A 15,574-nucleotide genomic window follows, 5' to 3' on the forward strand; every position below is an offset into this window, starting at 1 on the left:
GTATTTTATGGTATATGTAATGGCAGGAGGGAGAAGGTTCGTGTATTATTCATGAGGGGAGGCACTGTGTATGGGGAGGAGGAGGCAGGGTCCTCAGTCAGGGGGAGGAGGAGGCAGGGTCCTCAGTCAGGGGGAGGGTCTTGCACGCTGATAAACAGAGGCTGAGCTGCTCCATGCAGTGATAGTGCCTGACTGCTGAGCGGAACAAAGAGACTGCTGCACCAGGAGAGGCGGCCAGAGCAGAGGAGGAAGGTACACAGCCCGGGACACCCTGTGTGTGCAGGGAGCCTGTCTGTGTAACCCTATGTGTGCTGGGAGCCTGTGTGTGTAACCCTATGTGTGCTGGGAGCCTGTGTGTGTAACCCTATGTGTGCTGGGAGCCTGTGTGTGTAACCCTATGTGTGCTGGGAGCCTGTCTGTGTAACCCTATGTGTGCTGGGAGCCTGTCTGTGTAACCCTATGTGTGCTGGGAGCCTGTCTGTGTAACCCTATGTGTGCTGGGAGCCTGTGTGTGTAACCCTATGTGTGCTGGGAGCCTGTGTGTGTAACCCTATGTGTGCTGGGAGCCTGTGTGTGTAACCCTATGTGTGCTGGGAGCCTGTGTGTGTAACCCTGTGTGTGCTGGGAGCCTGTGTGTAACCCTGTGTGTGCTGGGAGCCTGTGTGTGTAACCCTGTGTGTGCTGGGAGCCTGTGTGTGTAACCCTGTGTGTGCTGGGAGCCTGTGTGTGTAACCCTGTGTGTGCTGGGAGCCTGTGTGTGTAACCCTGTGTGTGCTGGGAGCCTGTGTGTGTAACCCTGTGTGTGCTGGGAGCCTGTGTGTGTAACCCTGTGTGTGCTGGGAGCCTGTGTGTGTAACCCTGTGTGTGCTGGGAGCCTGTGTGTGTAACCCTGTGTGTGCTGGGAGCCTGTGTGTGTAACCCTGTGTGTGCTGGGAGCCTGTGTGTGTAACCCTGTGTGTGCTGGGAGCCTGTGTGTGTAACCCTGTGTGTGCTGGGAGCCTGTGTGTGTAACCCTGTGTGTGCTGGGAGCCTGTGTGTGTAACCCTGTGTGTGCTGGGAGCCTGTGTGTGTAACCCTGTGTGTGCTGGGAGCCTGTGTGTGTAACCCTATATGTGCCTATGTGTGTGTGACAGGTGCCCGTGTGTGTGTGTGTGTGTGTGTGTGTAACCCTATGTTTGCTGGGAGCCTGTATAACCCTATATGTGCCTGGTGTCTGTATATGCCTTTGTGTGTGTGACAGGTGCCCATGTGTATAACGCTGTGTGTGTGATCATGTGTGCCAGGTGCCTGAGCCATGTGTGTAACCCTGTGTGTGCCAGGGCTGTGTACATGGCTGCTCTGTAAAGATGCAGTAAACACTCCCCCCTCCATCTCCCTCTTGTGTTGCTGTTTGATACATTGTATACATTCCATAGATGTGTATCTTTATTTATTTCCCATTACATATAATATTACACCGCCCCAGTGTGTTCTACCGCACTGTATACATGATGTCCTCCATTAGTTTTCCCTTATGTGTCTTGCATCCCCCTCCCCGGGGTCAGTTGTGACTTTGTGCCTGTATTCACACCATGTTCTGGCCCTTAGTCATACATCCACATTGTCTGGTGTGCATGGCCCACTGGATGGTACGGCACTATGGAATAGGCTGGCACTATATGCTGGATATTATAAGGCGCCGGTGTCATGGTCTCTTGTAAACCGTAACCAGAGCTGTGCAGGTAGGGGAGGGGGAGACCAGGTCCATTACTGGGAGACAAGGTGTATGGGGGGGGGGGGGGGGGGGGGGGGGGGGGTAAAACCACGGTTGTCCTTTGTCGCCTCTCCATTATCTCTTGTTCCGACTGAAGGATTTTCTTCATTCTGATTCCTGTGACCTCGTTTTCTGTGTCATACATGTAAGCTGCATCTCTGTCCCTTTTTTTTTATATTTATTTTTTAACAAAATATATATATTTTTTTTTACAAGCACACAAAATATATATAAATTTTTATGAATCTTACTGTTTTTTTACGCAACATGGCTACCCTGTCCATAATTCTCCTTATTCCATTGCCTGATCCACTAAGCTCACCATCTACTGGCCGTACGAGAGTCTTGATGCTGCCATTAAATGGCATCCAGCGTTCACGCCACATCTGTGCGGTCACATAGCGCGAGAACGATAACACATTAGTGCCAGGGTTTCACATCTGTGCCCTGCAGCCTGTGTACAATGTACGAAGGTTTGTGCACATGTGGAATAGTCTCATTGGGTGGACCTGTTTTAAAAAGATAAGATTTTTAATTTTCAGGGTTTAAAATCTTTTTTTTTTATTTATTTATTTATTTATTTTTTTGTTCTCCCACCATCACTTAGAATGATGATGGTACACTATCTGGAGAACTAATTTATTGCAAAAAAAAAAAAAATGTTTGTGTGTGGATAATGTGCTGTACTTTTGTGGTTCAGTGACATATATTTTTGTAGCCGGACATGCCTGGTCAGATAAGAGAATGAGAATCTGACCACAAAAGGAGAGGTCAGGGTTGCAGTAGTTAAGGAGAATGGATTATGTTTGCTGGTGAAATAATAAAAATAATTTTAAAAATAATAAAAATAAATTAAAAAAAATTATTAAAAAAATAAAAATATATAAAAAAATACATAAAATAAAATAAAACGAATTTAAAAAAAGGTAAAAATAAAAATTAGGAAAAATTGCAAACAAAAAATTAAAATGATTTTTTTTTTATAATTTTTATTTTTTTTTATCTTTTTTATGCTTGAATGATCTGTGTGTGAAGATAGTGATCACTACAACCGGTCAATATTTGGTGGTATAGTAACCATTGCTTCCAAGTAAGAGCTAATAAGCCTGTAGTGTGTGCCCTGACCACTAGGGGCAGACAATAGTATCACCAGGTTTGATTCATTTTGGTGACTGCCGGGGCATCAGATGCCCCGGCAGTTGCCAAAATGAATCAAACCTGGTGATACTAATCACCCTCCACCAGTTCCCTTTTATAATCTACTGTCCCCCCCCCTTAGAAAAGATTACACTGGTGTTAAAGGGGTACTCCTGTGGAAAACTTTTAAAATTTTTTTTTTTTTTTTTTGATCAACTGGTTCCAGAAAGTTAAACAGAATTGTAAATCGCTTCTATTTAAAAAAAAATATAAAATCTTAGTCCTTCTAGTACTTTTTAGGGGCTGTATACATATATAAAGAGAAATCAGTCATGACCACAGTGCTTTCTGCTGACCTCTGCCGTCCATTTTAGGAACTGTCCAGAGCAGCATATGTTTGCTATGGGGATTTTTTTTCCTGCTATGGACAGCAGAGGTCAGCAGAGAGCACTGTGATCATGACAACAGAGGAAATGCATTTCTTTTTTGGATTTCTCTTTGATATACAGCCCCTAAAAAGTACTGGAAATATTAAGATTTTTTTAATAGAAGTGATTTACAAATCTGTTTAACTTTCTGGCACCAGTTGATTTAAAAAAAAAAAAAAAAAAAAAAAAAAAAAAAATACCCTTCCATTACTTTTTAGCAGCTGTATGTTACAGAGGAAATTTTTTTTTTCTTTTTTTTCTTTTTTGTCTTGTCCACATTGCTCTCTGCTGACGCCTCTGTCAGTGTCAGGAACTGTCCAGAGCAGTATATGTTTGCAATGGGGATTTTCTCCTGCTCTGGATCGTTCCTGACACGGACAGAGGTGTCAACAAAGAGTACAGTGGACAAGACAAAAAAGAAATTCAAAAAGAGAAGAATGTCCTCCATAGCACACAGCTGCTAAAAAGTACTGGAAGGGTAAAGATTTTTTAATAGAAGTAATTTACAAATCTGTTTAACTTTCTGGCACCAGTTGATAAAAAAAAAAAAAAAAAAATGTTTTCCACCGGAGTCCCCCTTTAATTCTCGTAGTTGAATTTGGTCCATACTATGGTCTTCCTCCTTCATCTCCTCCACTCTGAGGACTCCATTGTGGTTCTTACGTGTTATTATCTGGATGTAGGTTTCTTTGTTACGTGTTATACAGTGGTCCCTCAACATACGATGGTAACTCGTTCTAAACAACCCGTCGTTTGTCGAGTCCATCGTATGTTGAGGGATCCGTGCAATGTAAAGTATAGGAAGTTATACTCACCTGTCCCCGTCGCTCCGGACCAGGTCCTCACTGCTCCCGATGCTGTTCCAGGGGCTCCCGATGCTGTCCCACTGCTCCGGTGTCTTCTTAGCGATCCTCCGGCTTCTTCCCCATCTTCTGCAGGGTCCGGGCCTCGCTTTCTAGTGACGTTATTATGCTGCTGCGCCGGCGCGGCGTGCGTAGTGACGTAATAACTACGCCGGAAAGCGAGGCCCGGACCCTGGAGAAGATGCGGAAGACGCCGGAGGATCGCGAAGTGGACCCGGAGCAGCGGGAATAGGTAAGCGAACCTGCCCGGGATGCTTAAACTGCTATCCAACAGCAGCTTAAGCATTTTGCGCTGTCAGATAGCAGTTAATGCGATGGCCCCGACATATAAAAGCATCGTATGTCGATTTTATCATATGTCGGGGCCATCACATGTCGGGGGGTTACTGTATGGCCTCAGGTAGACTTTGCTGTTACCTTTTTACCTGCACCATTCTCTTCTGCAGTTGTATTGCAATGGTCGTTCTATTGTTTGTGCTGTGCGGTAGAGATGAGCGAACTTACAGTAAATTCGATTCGTCACGAACTTCTCGGCTCGGCAGTTGATGACTTATCCTGCGTAAATTAGTTCAGCCTTCGGGTGCTCCGGTGGGCTGGAAAAGGTGGATACAGTCCTAGGAGACTCTTTCCTAGGACTGTATCCACCTTTTCCAGCCCACCGGAGCACCAGAAAGCTGAACACATTTATGCAGGAAAAGTAATCAACTGCCGAGCCGAGAAGTTCGTGACAAATCGAATTTACTGTAAGTTCGTTCATCTATACTGTGCGGTAAGGTTGGGATGTGACGACACCAATGCTGACTCAGGCATACTGTGGTCTTCTCTCTTTCCCAGTAATTGTACAGTACGTGGCGTATTGTCCTTGTGTGACCGTTCCTAGAAATGTCCTTTTATGTAGAAGAAAAGGGCGGAGGGAGGGGGTTATGTCATCAGATGCAATATGGCCAGGGGCCTCGATTACGACGCGTTGCCCAGAGGCCTTACTATCCATGTATGGGGTTGGCATTTTACTATCTGTGCAGGAAATGGGCTTTGAAGTATATTTTGTGCTTTCTCGGCTTATGCAGCAGGGAAAGCGTTATTTAGGGTTTTCTCTTAGGCTGCATTCACACCACGTTTTTGCAATACAGTTCCCGTATCAGGTTTTGATGAAAAACGGATTCATCAAAACCGGACAAAACTCAACGATCAAAATGTGTATACAAATTGTAACCCATATACGGTTTGAAAAAGGTCTGGTTGCATCGTTTTTTTTAATTTAATTTAATTTTTTTTTTTTTAAGTATACGTTTTAACTTTTCACTCCATTATGAGTAAAGTTTCACTTGTTTGATTGAAATTCCAAGAAAAAAAACTGTGCAAAGTCAAAAACCGTATGGTGCAAACTGGTTGGAACCGTACGGCTCTGTACAGTTCTCATTGACTTCCATGTAAAAAAAAAAAAAAAATTTAAAAAATTAAAACTTATACGGTTTAACACAGTTTTTCAACCGGACCAAAAATCGTGGTAGAATACGGTTTTGGGTACGGGGAAAAAAAAAAACTGACAAAACCGTATAAGATGTAAAACGGACACAACCTGATGCATCATTTGGTATACTGTTTTCAATGGCGAGTCAATGCATACGGTTCCGTACGGTTTTCACATAGAAAAAACGTATTCGGGAACTGTATGGCAAAAACATGGTGTGAATGCAGCCTTACATTCAGTTCTTCTGGTATAAAAAGCCATACTCTAGAGCAGTGGTCTCCAACCTGCGGACCTCCAGATGTTGCAGAACTACAACTCCCAGCATGCCCGGACAGCCAAAGGCTGTCCGGGCATGCTGGGAGTTGTAGTTCTGCAACATCTGGAGGTCCGCAGGTTGGAGACCACTGCTCTAGAATATACAGGAACTTGGTGGAAATATGTTTTCTTTTCCTATAGCCACAGGTCAGAATTTTTTAAAATTTTTTTTTTTATATGACCTTGGGTACATGAGGTCCGAAGTACAGTAACCCCCCGACCTACGATGGCCCCGACATATGATAAAATCGACATACGATGCTTTTATATGTCGGGGCCATCGCATTAACTGCTATCCGACAGCGCAAAATGCTTAAGCTGCTGTCGAATAGCAGTTTAAGCATCCCGGGCAGGTTCGCTTACCTATTCCCGCTGCTCTGGGTCCACTTCGCGATCCTTCGGCGTCTTCCGCATCTTCTCCAGGGTCCGGGCCTCGTTTTCCGGCGTCATTATTATGTCACTACGCACGCAGCGCAGCAGCGTAATAACGTCACCAGAAAGCGAGGCCCGGACCCTGCAGAAGATGCGGAAGACACCGGAGGATCGCGAAGAAGACACCGGAGCAGCGGGATAGCATCGGGAGCCCCTGGGACAGCATCGGGAGCGGTGAGGACGCGGTCCAGAGCGGCGGGGACAGGTGAACACAGCTTCCTATACTTTACATTGCACGGATCCCTCAACATACGATGGATTCGACAAACGATGGGTCGTTTGGAACGAATTACCATCGTATGTTGAGGGACCACTGTACATGGAGCTTCCATTTTCGGTAATCTAGGCAGACTGTGGTGGGACTCCTACCCTCCTTCCTTTACTGCACCTTTCCAATGGGCAAAGATTCAAGTAGTGTTGTAAGATGGTTCCTTGGCAGATGATGCCCGCTTCTTCACTTTTTGATCACCTGATTTCCAACTTTTCTACACTGTGCATATGAGCATCTGGAGTGGTCACCGGTATCACTTGATATTGGTAAGACCTAAAATTGCCCATTGACTTTGGGTCTCTTGTGTCCGTTCCCAATCTGTATGTTGACCACCATTTATAGACCGATTGGGAGTCGGGACACATGGACCTTCATTGGTCAGTACCTGACAGTTGCCAGTTGTGGTGCCCCTAATGTTCCTAACGTTTGGCACTTAAGATGTTCAGAACACTGGATCAGGAACGTATGGCTTGACTGTATTGTACCACCTCACCATACTGTTTGGGGGAGCAAAGCCATTAGTGAACACCCATAATATATTTTAATTTGTGTAGCGCGAACTATTGATCATCAGTTGAGTACTAAGAAGGTGCCAGGTAAGCCCATACATTGGTCCGCAGATAATGTCTCCGTCTGGTAGTATTCTGTTCTTTTCCCGACACTACTACTTTACATGTAGTTATATAACAGAGCCCTAAAATTAGCCGGGAGAAGAGCGCTTTCCAGCCCAGCGTTTCCGAGACTGAAGCAGCACCTGGCACAGAATGCCGGGTGCTTCAGGGAGATCTATTCTTTGGATAGGGGATGAGATGTCTAGGGACAGAGTACAGTGCCCCCCCCCCCCCCCCCACCCCATCGACCCACGATAGTCCCGACATACGATAACTTCAACATACAATGGCCTCTCAGAGGCAGCATCAACATACGATGCTTTTTTATGTCGGGGCCATCGCATAAACGGCTATCCGGCAGCGCAGACTGCTTCAGCTGCCACCGGATAGCCGTTTACGGTGCCCCGTGTGCTCCGATGTTGGTCTCTTACCTGTCCTCGGGGCTCCGGAGCGTCCTCTTCAGGATCCCCTGCATCGCGGTTGCTCTGCATCGTTGTCATCACGTCGCTGCGCATGCCGTCCCATCATCCAATAGGAGTGGCATGCATAGTGACATGATGGCAGCGGCAAGGATCCCGGGGAAGCAGAGATTTTCGGAGCGTCTGGGACACCCGGGGGACGTGGCGACAGCGATGGAGGGCAACATCCAGGGCAGCGGTGACCGTCCAGAGCAGCGGGGACAGGTGAGTATACCTTCCTATTCTTTCCATTGCACGGATCCCTCAACATACGATGGTTTCAACAAACAATGGTTCATTTGGAACGGATTACCATCGTATGTTGAGGGATCACTGTACCCCTTTAATTCTCATGGAAACAATCCCCCCCCCCCCCCCCCCCCCCCCCCAGCTATGCAATGGGGGGAAAAAATTCTTAAAGCAGGTACCACTCTTAAAGGGATTCTCCACCCCTAGACATCTTATCTAGAGATGAGCGAACTTACAGTAAATTCGATTCGTCACGAACTTCTCGGCTCGACAGTTGATGACCTATCCTGCATAAATTAATTCAGCCTTCAGGTGCTCCGGTGGGCTGGAAAAGGTGGATGCAGTCCTAGGAAAGAGTCTCCTAGGACTGTATCCACCTTTTCCAGCCCACGAGAGCACCTGAAAGCTGAACTAATTTATGCAGGAAAAGTCATCAACTGCCGAGCCGAGAAGTTCGTGACGAATCGAATTTACTATAAGTTCGCTCATCTCTAATCTTATCCCCTATCCAAAGGATAGGGGATAAGATGTCTGATCATGGGGGTCCTGCCGCTGGAACCCCCACAATCTCTGTGCGGCACCCAGCAATAATTTAGAGCACTGAGTGCGGGGATCGTGCTGTCACGGCCACACCCCTCATAATGCCACGCCCCCTCAATGCAAGTCTATGGGAGGGGCGTGGCCGAGACAGCACGAGCATGGACGCACGCTCCAAGTGTTCGGAGAAAAATATTGCTGGTGCGGCGGAGTACCCCCTTTAATGTGCAAAGCTCCACTGGTCCATAGAATAGGAGATACCTAATTAATTAGTTGGGTTCTGACGACTTCTGGAACCCCCCCACCATCACGAGTGGAGGTCCCATTTATACACCTTAGTCTAAAGTCAGGTGAGCCACCACCGCTGTCAGAGGTTTATGGCGGCCTCCTGTCCTGTCTGTGGAGGGAAGGGTCAGGTGTAGTTTTGTATAGCTGGAGGCCCCCTGGATGGGTAACACTGGGTTATTGTGTCAGGGATAGAAAAGTTGCATTTCAGAAATCGATTGAATTCTTTAATGTGACTGCCCTCTTCCCATCTGCTTTGCTTTGTTCCCAAAATGTCCTTCAATTGCATCTGTGTTCATCCTGAGCTTCCCGGTTCACCAACAGAATAGGATGTCTATCTACCCAGTCGAAGAACCAGATCACAGTGGATTGTATTTGTGATTTCTCAATGGAGCTGTAATCTTTGCTCCTTGGTTTCGTGACGTGTATGAAGTGATGTATGAATTATTCAGAGGGTGCGTCATCCCCCGATTGTTTGCTTTGGAGGTAATTTTGATGTTGTAATTTCCTGGCTCAGGTTGGGTGCTATTAACTATTCCTCTCCTGGTTTCCAGCCCTAGAAGTCTTGGCTTAAAGTTGCTGTTCCTAACCAGTATCCTTAACCCCTTTTAAGGACCTAGGGGGAGATTTATCAAAATCTGTGCAGAGGAAGAGTGGTGTAGTTGCCCATAGCAACCAATCAGATTGCTTCTTTCATTTTCCACAGGCCTCTAAAGAGGCCTGTGGAAAATGAAAGAAGCAATCTGATTGGTTGCTACGGGCAACTACACCACTCTTCCTCTGCACAGGTTTTGATAAATCTCCCCGATAGAATGAAAGTGTGCCCCCTCTTCCGCAGTTTAAGGAATGCTCAGGAGCTGAGAGCACTTCGTACTCGGTGGGTCCCGGCTGTTATCGGCAGCCAGGACCCACGGCTAATGCTGGACATTGCTGTTTGGGGAAATGTCTGGCATTGATCATTTAGATGCCACGATAAACGTTTGAATGCGACATCTAAATGTGGGAAATTTAGGGACCACCACGATGAAACTGCAGGGTCCCAATCAGCTGAGTGCACAGGGTCCCTACCTGCCTCTGTTCCATCCAATCGGCACTTATTCAATGCAGGGAGCGCTGATAACCCTAATAAGTGTTATTCTACAGCAAAGCATTTAGTATATGCAATCACAACATTGCATGTAGTTCCCAATAAAGTGTTTTAAAAAAAAAAAGTTAATTGTGAATAAGCCCCTTCCCTAATAAAGGTTTGAATCAGACCCCCCCCCTTTTGTGAATAAAATAATGTAAACAAAAATAAACACATGTGGTATGGCTGCGTGCGGAAATATCCAAACTATTGCGCTGTGTTCATTTCTTTTAGAAATTCCAGTGCAGCAGAGTCCCATTTCCGGTGTATTTCTGCTCCGCAGACATTGCAATCTACAGGGACAGCAATGTCCACGCGGTCCTAATGCTTATTGATTCAGCCGGCACTGGCCGCACTCAGAAGCTCCGGACTGATGATTTCAGTCTGGAGCTTCGCAAGTGTGAACCTGGCCTTACTGTTACATTATTTAAAGTAGTACTCTAGTGCAGAGTACTCCTGCTCCATCCTGCCCGGGCTGCAAAAAAAAAATGAAAGTAAACCATCCCTCACCTTCCTGGGTTTCCGCGGAGCGTCACTACATCTGATCGGTCCTCCGGTCCATCCTCTTCATACTTCCGTGTGAACGAAGCGTCACATGGCGCTCAGCCTATTATGGGCCGAGGCAGAATATCGCGGCGGCCGGTGATAGGCTGAGCGCCATGTGACGCTTCGTTCACACGGTAGTATGAAGAGGATGGACCGGAGGACCGATCAGATGTAGTGGCGCTCCGTGGGAACCCAGGAAGGTGAGAGATGGTTTATTTTAATATATTTTTTTTTTTTTGCAGGACGGAGCAGGAATACTGCACCAGAGTACTCTTCAATCTGCACGGTCAGTGGCGTAAATGCAAATAAAACAGAATTGTGTATTTTTGGTCGCTTCATGTACCATTAAATAAATGATAAAAAGCATTCAAAACTATACAAATTAGTGATAATTTGTATAATATAGACCTACAGAATAATGTGTCAATTTTACCAGAAAGGTGCACTGCGTAGCAACGGAAGCCCCCAAATTTACCAAATGGCGTTTTTGTTTTAATTTTCACAAAACAATTTAATTAAATTTTTTTTAAATGGGTAGAATGAGTGAGGTCAATACAAAGTGCAATTGGTGACACAAAAAATGAGCTCTCGTGTAGGTCTGTAGCTGGAAAATTTAAAGTGCAAAAAAAAAAAAATTCTGGAGCCCTAGACACTGATCGCTTGTGACCCCTGCGATCTCCTGTACGGCGCCCCGGCTCTGCCAGGGCTCTCCCGTGCAGGAGTTGTGTCGGCAGCAGCATGACTCCTCATCCGACACTCCCCCCTCCATGTATCTTTAGGGAGTGGCATTCGTGCATCCCAGCCTCTCCCATAGAGCTGTATGGAGGGGGCATGACATCTCGCCGTATGGGAGATCATAGGGGGTCCCAGCGCTCAGACCCCCGCGATCATACACTTATACCCTATCCTGTGGATAGGGTATAAGTGTCTAACACTACAGTACTCCTTTAGGGTACGTACACACGGGCGGATTACCTGCGGAATTTACGCAGCGTATTTGCTGCGGAAAATCCGCAGCGGATTTTGCTACCATTGACTTCAATGGGTCATCAGAAAATCCGCAATAGAGGCAGTCTTGCAGATTTTCCTTCGGACCCATTGAATTCAATGGTAGCAGATTATCTGCTGTGGATTTTCCGCAGCAAATACGCTTCAGAAATTCTGCAAGTAATCCGCCCCTGTTAACGTACCCTAAAGGAAGGTGTTAAGGCCAGGTTCACACGTTGGAATTTCCGGATTGGAATTCAGCACGGAGATTCCGCTGCAGCATAGTCCCATTGAATTCAATGGGATTCTGTTGGGCTGTGCACACTCCAACATTTCCGTAGCCAATGTTTTTGGCACGGAGATTCAGTCTTCTGTATCTGCAGAAAGAATGAACCCTGTCACTCTTTCTGCGGACTCTGCACACACTGGTTGTCTGAGACGGCGCATTCCTGTACTTTCCAGCGCCTGCGGTTTGTGGAATGTCCGCACTGAGATTTTCCGTGCTGACATTCTGTAGTGTGAACATGGCCTAAAAAGGTTATCCAGGATTAGAAAAAAAGCTGACTTATTTAAACAAACAGCACCACACCTGTCCTCAGGCTGTTTGTGGTATAGCAGTTTTATTGAAGTGACGGGAGCCAGTTTATATCTGCCATCATCAATGCCCTGGTGCCACACAGATGCCATCTTGATTGGTTGCCATGCCAACACTGAGCTGCTGAGTCTACGAAATTGTTGACTTGTCCCTTCAATAATACTGACCTTTCCAAACCATAGGAATCGGAACGATTATCATGGGGACACACATGGGGGGAGATTTATCAAAACCTGTCCAGACTAAAAGTTGCCCATAGCAACCAATCAGATCTCCTCTTTCATTTTGCAGAGGCCTTGTTAAAAATGAAAGAAGCGATCTGATTGGTTGCTATGAGCAATTCTTAGTCTGGACAGGTTTGGATACATCTCCCCCATGGTTTTTAAAATTTTCAGAGTACTCCTTTAAAGGGGTACTCCACTGGGAAAATTTTTATATATATATATATATATATATATATATATATATATATATATATATATATATATATATATATATATATATATATATATATATATATATATATATATATATATATATATATACACATATATACATATATACATATATACATTTTTTTTTTTTTTTTTTTGTTAAACAGATTTGTGAATTATTTCTATAAAAAAAAATCTTAATCCTTCCAGTACTGCACAGCTGCTGTATGATCCACAGGAAGTTGTTTTCTTTTTGAATTTCCTTTCTGCCTGACTACAGTGCTCTCTGCTGACACCTGTGTCCATTTTTAGGAACTGTCCAGTTGGGAGTAAATCCCCATAGAAAACCTATCCTCCTCTGGACAGAGGTGTCAGCAGGGAGCACTGTGGTTAGACAGAAAGGAAATTAAAAAAAAAGAAAATAACTTCCTGTGGAGCATATAGCAGCTGAGAAGTACTGGAAGGATTAATTTTTTTTTTTTTTTTTTTTAATAGAAGAAATTTACAAATCGGGTTATCTTTCTGGCACCAGATGATTTAATTTAAAAAAATAAATAAAAAAATAAAAAAATCCAGTGGAGTACCCCTTTAAGTGTTTTCATAGCGTCTCTGAGGTAACTGGGGACAAGGCACTATAAATGCAGAGTTAGGAGACTGGGGAGGAAAAAAAAGTAATTTTGTTCCCGACAGGGTAATTGATAGCAATTTAGTAGTCTCTCCTGGCGTCGGTTTACGGTGGCACAGACTGTTTCCAGACATGGTTTGAAAGCTTTTCGTTTCCTCCCCGGTTTTCTTGTTCTGCTCTTGTGCCCTGATAATGTGATGCCATCCAGGCGGCTGTATCACAAGGATTCCAGCAGAGTCTTCGCTTGCTTCCTCCTTGGTGGGAATTGTGCCAGGCGATTGTATGAGCGGCCATGGTTTCTAACCACGGTTCTTTGGCGGATTTGGGGGGGGAGACTAAAGGCCCAGACTTCTCTTGTCTCTAAGAACAGGCCGGATGGATCTTTCACAACAAAATTAATTTGTTTCTCTTCTCTGAAACACTTGGTGCGTACTGTTTTCTTCCTCCCGTCACGGAGCGAGGACGATGTTCTTTGGCAGGCAGGGCGGCTTTTTTTTTTTTTCGTGATTTGAGAACAGGAACACTCTGCGATGGCTTGAGCAATTGTTTCAATATTTTTTATTTTTTGTTTTATATTTCATTTTTTTTATCATTTTATTTTATATTTTTTTTAATTTTATTTATCTTTTTTTTCTTTTTATTTCACTTTTTTCATTTCTTGTATATATATATTTTTTTATTTTGATTAATCTTTATTTTATTTATATATATATTTTTTTTATATTTTTTTTATTTATCATTTTATTTTATCTTTAATCTTTTTTTTTTTTTTTTCTTCTTCTTTCTTTCTTTATTTTTTTTGTTTCTCCTCAACCCCCCGCACTATGATGGAACCTCTGAAGAAACCTATATATTTTTTTTATTTTTTATTTAGGAGAACCTTTTCTTTTCCCTACTGGATCTGAGGAGAGGGACTGTGGGTTCTCCTTTTGTCCTCAGAGGACTTACAGGCTTTTCAATGATGTGTCTCCCTAGGGCAGTGTTTGCCAACCAGGGTGCCTCCAGCTGTTGCAAAACTACAACTCCCAGCATCCCCGGACAGCCTTTGGCTGTCCGGGCATGCTGGGAGTTGTAGTTTTGCAACAGCTGGAGGCACCCTGGTTGGCAAACACTGCCCTAGGGAACTGCCATAGTCTGGTGTCCCTTGCTCACCCCTCCATCTGTCTGTCGGACATTGCCTCAGAAACAAACTTACTACTCACACAATGGAATTTCCATGCAGAATTCCATAGCAGCAGAGTCCCATTAATATCAATGGGATTCTGCTGCAGAAATCGAGTCCGCAGAAAAGAATAGACCCGTCTATTCTCTTGCAAAGTCCGCACAGAAATGCCTTTTTTCTTCCATGAGACGGTGCCTATCCGCTCCTGGCGCCGGCATGTACGGCCAGCCGGCGCTACGCTGTCGGAGGAATATCGCGTCGGAATTTTCCATGCCTCCTTGTGGACATAGCCTTAGGATCTCCCCCACCTCCTCGTATCCCTGTCATGCATGGATTGTTTGTACCTGGGCTCCAACACCAAAGTTGCAGCAGCCATTGAATACAGGTCGAAATCTCCGTCCCTTACTGTTTGATGGTTTAACCCTTTAACGGCATTGTATGTAAATGTCCGTTCTGGAGCCCTGGTACTTGGCGCACCAGGACGTACGTTTTACATTCTAGTGAGTTGCAGGAGCTACGTTCTCTTCATAGACTGCAGGGCCTGGCTGACTAAAGCTATAACTAAAAAGATTTTACTAAAATATCTACAGATTTTAAAGTAGATTCAGCTGACTAAAACAAACTAGACTTGCTGTCAAAATAAAAGGGGTACTCTGGTGGAAAACAATTTTATTGTAAATCAACTGGTGCCAGAAGGAAAAAAATAAATAAAAAAAAAATAAATAAAAATAAAAAATATAAATATACATATATATCTCTATCCTTCCAGTACTTATCAGCTGCTGTATAAAAGTATATATATTTTCTTTTTGGATTTCTTTTTTGTCTGTCCACGGTGATCTCTGTTGACACCTCTGTCCATGTCAGGAACTGTCCAGAGCAAATCCCCATAGCAAACCTATCCTGCTCTGGACAGTTCCAGACATGGACAGAGGTGTCAGCAGAGAGCACTGTGGACAGACAGAAAAGAAATTCAAAAAGAAAAAAAACTTCCTGTGGAGTATACAGCAGCTAAGTACTGGAAGGGTTAAGAATTTATTTATTGAAGTAATTTACAAATCTGTTTAACTTTCTGTCACCAGTTGATTTATAATAAATTATTTTCCACCGGAGTACCCCTTTAACACTGGCCACATGATTGTCCTATGTCTAAGGACACCATTGCAGAACGTCAGTAAACAATTTGAGGTGTGTGTGTTTTTCCATAATACATTTTGTTTCATGGACTGCACCACTAATCAACATCCTGCAACAATCCCTCAATGTTGGAGTTTCCCTTTAATTTAGCC

General features: G+C 44.5%; 1 protein-coding gene across 2 annotated transcripts in view; it reads left to right on the forward strand.

Moving 5' to 3' along the window:
* The first annotated feature begins 115 nt into the window (after window positions 1-115).
* The window catches only part of SMOX (spermine oxidase), a 40,553-nt gene continuing 25,094 nt past the window's right edge, over window positions 116-15,574 (forward strand). Inside the window, exons 1-2 of one of the 2 annotated variants that reach the window (XM_056553684.1) lie at window positions 183-252; window positions 10,725-10,768. The gene's annotated coding sequence lies outside the window, so the exon portion shown is untranslated. Of the gene's footprint in view, window positions 253-10,724; window positions 10,769-15,574 lie in introns of both variants that reach the window. The other variant, XM_056553683.1, reaches the window with a different exon arrangement.

Source organism: Hyla sarda, chromosome 1 (assembly GCF_029499605.1).
Source record: "Hyla sarda isolate aHylSar1 chromosome 1, aHylSar1.hap1, whole genome shotgun sequence".
NCBI lineage: Eukaryota > Metazoa > Chordata > Amphibia > Anura > Hylidae > Hyla > Hyla sarda.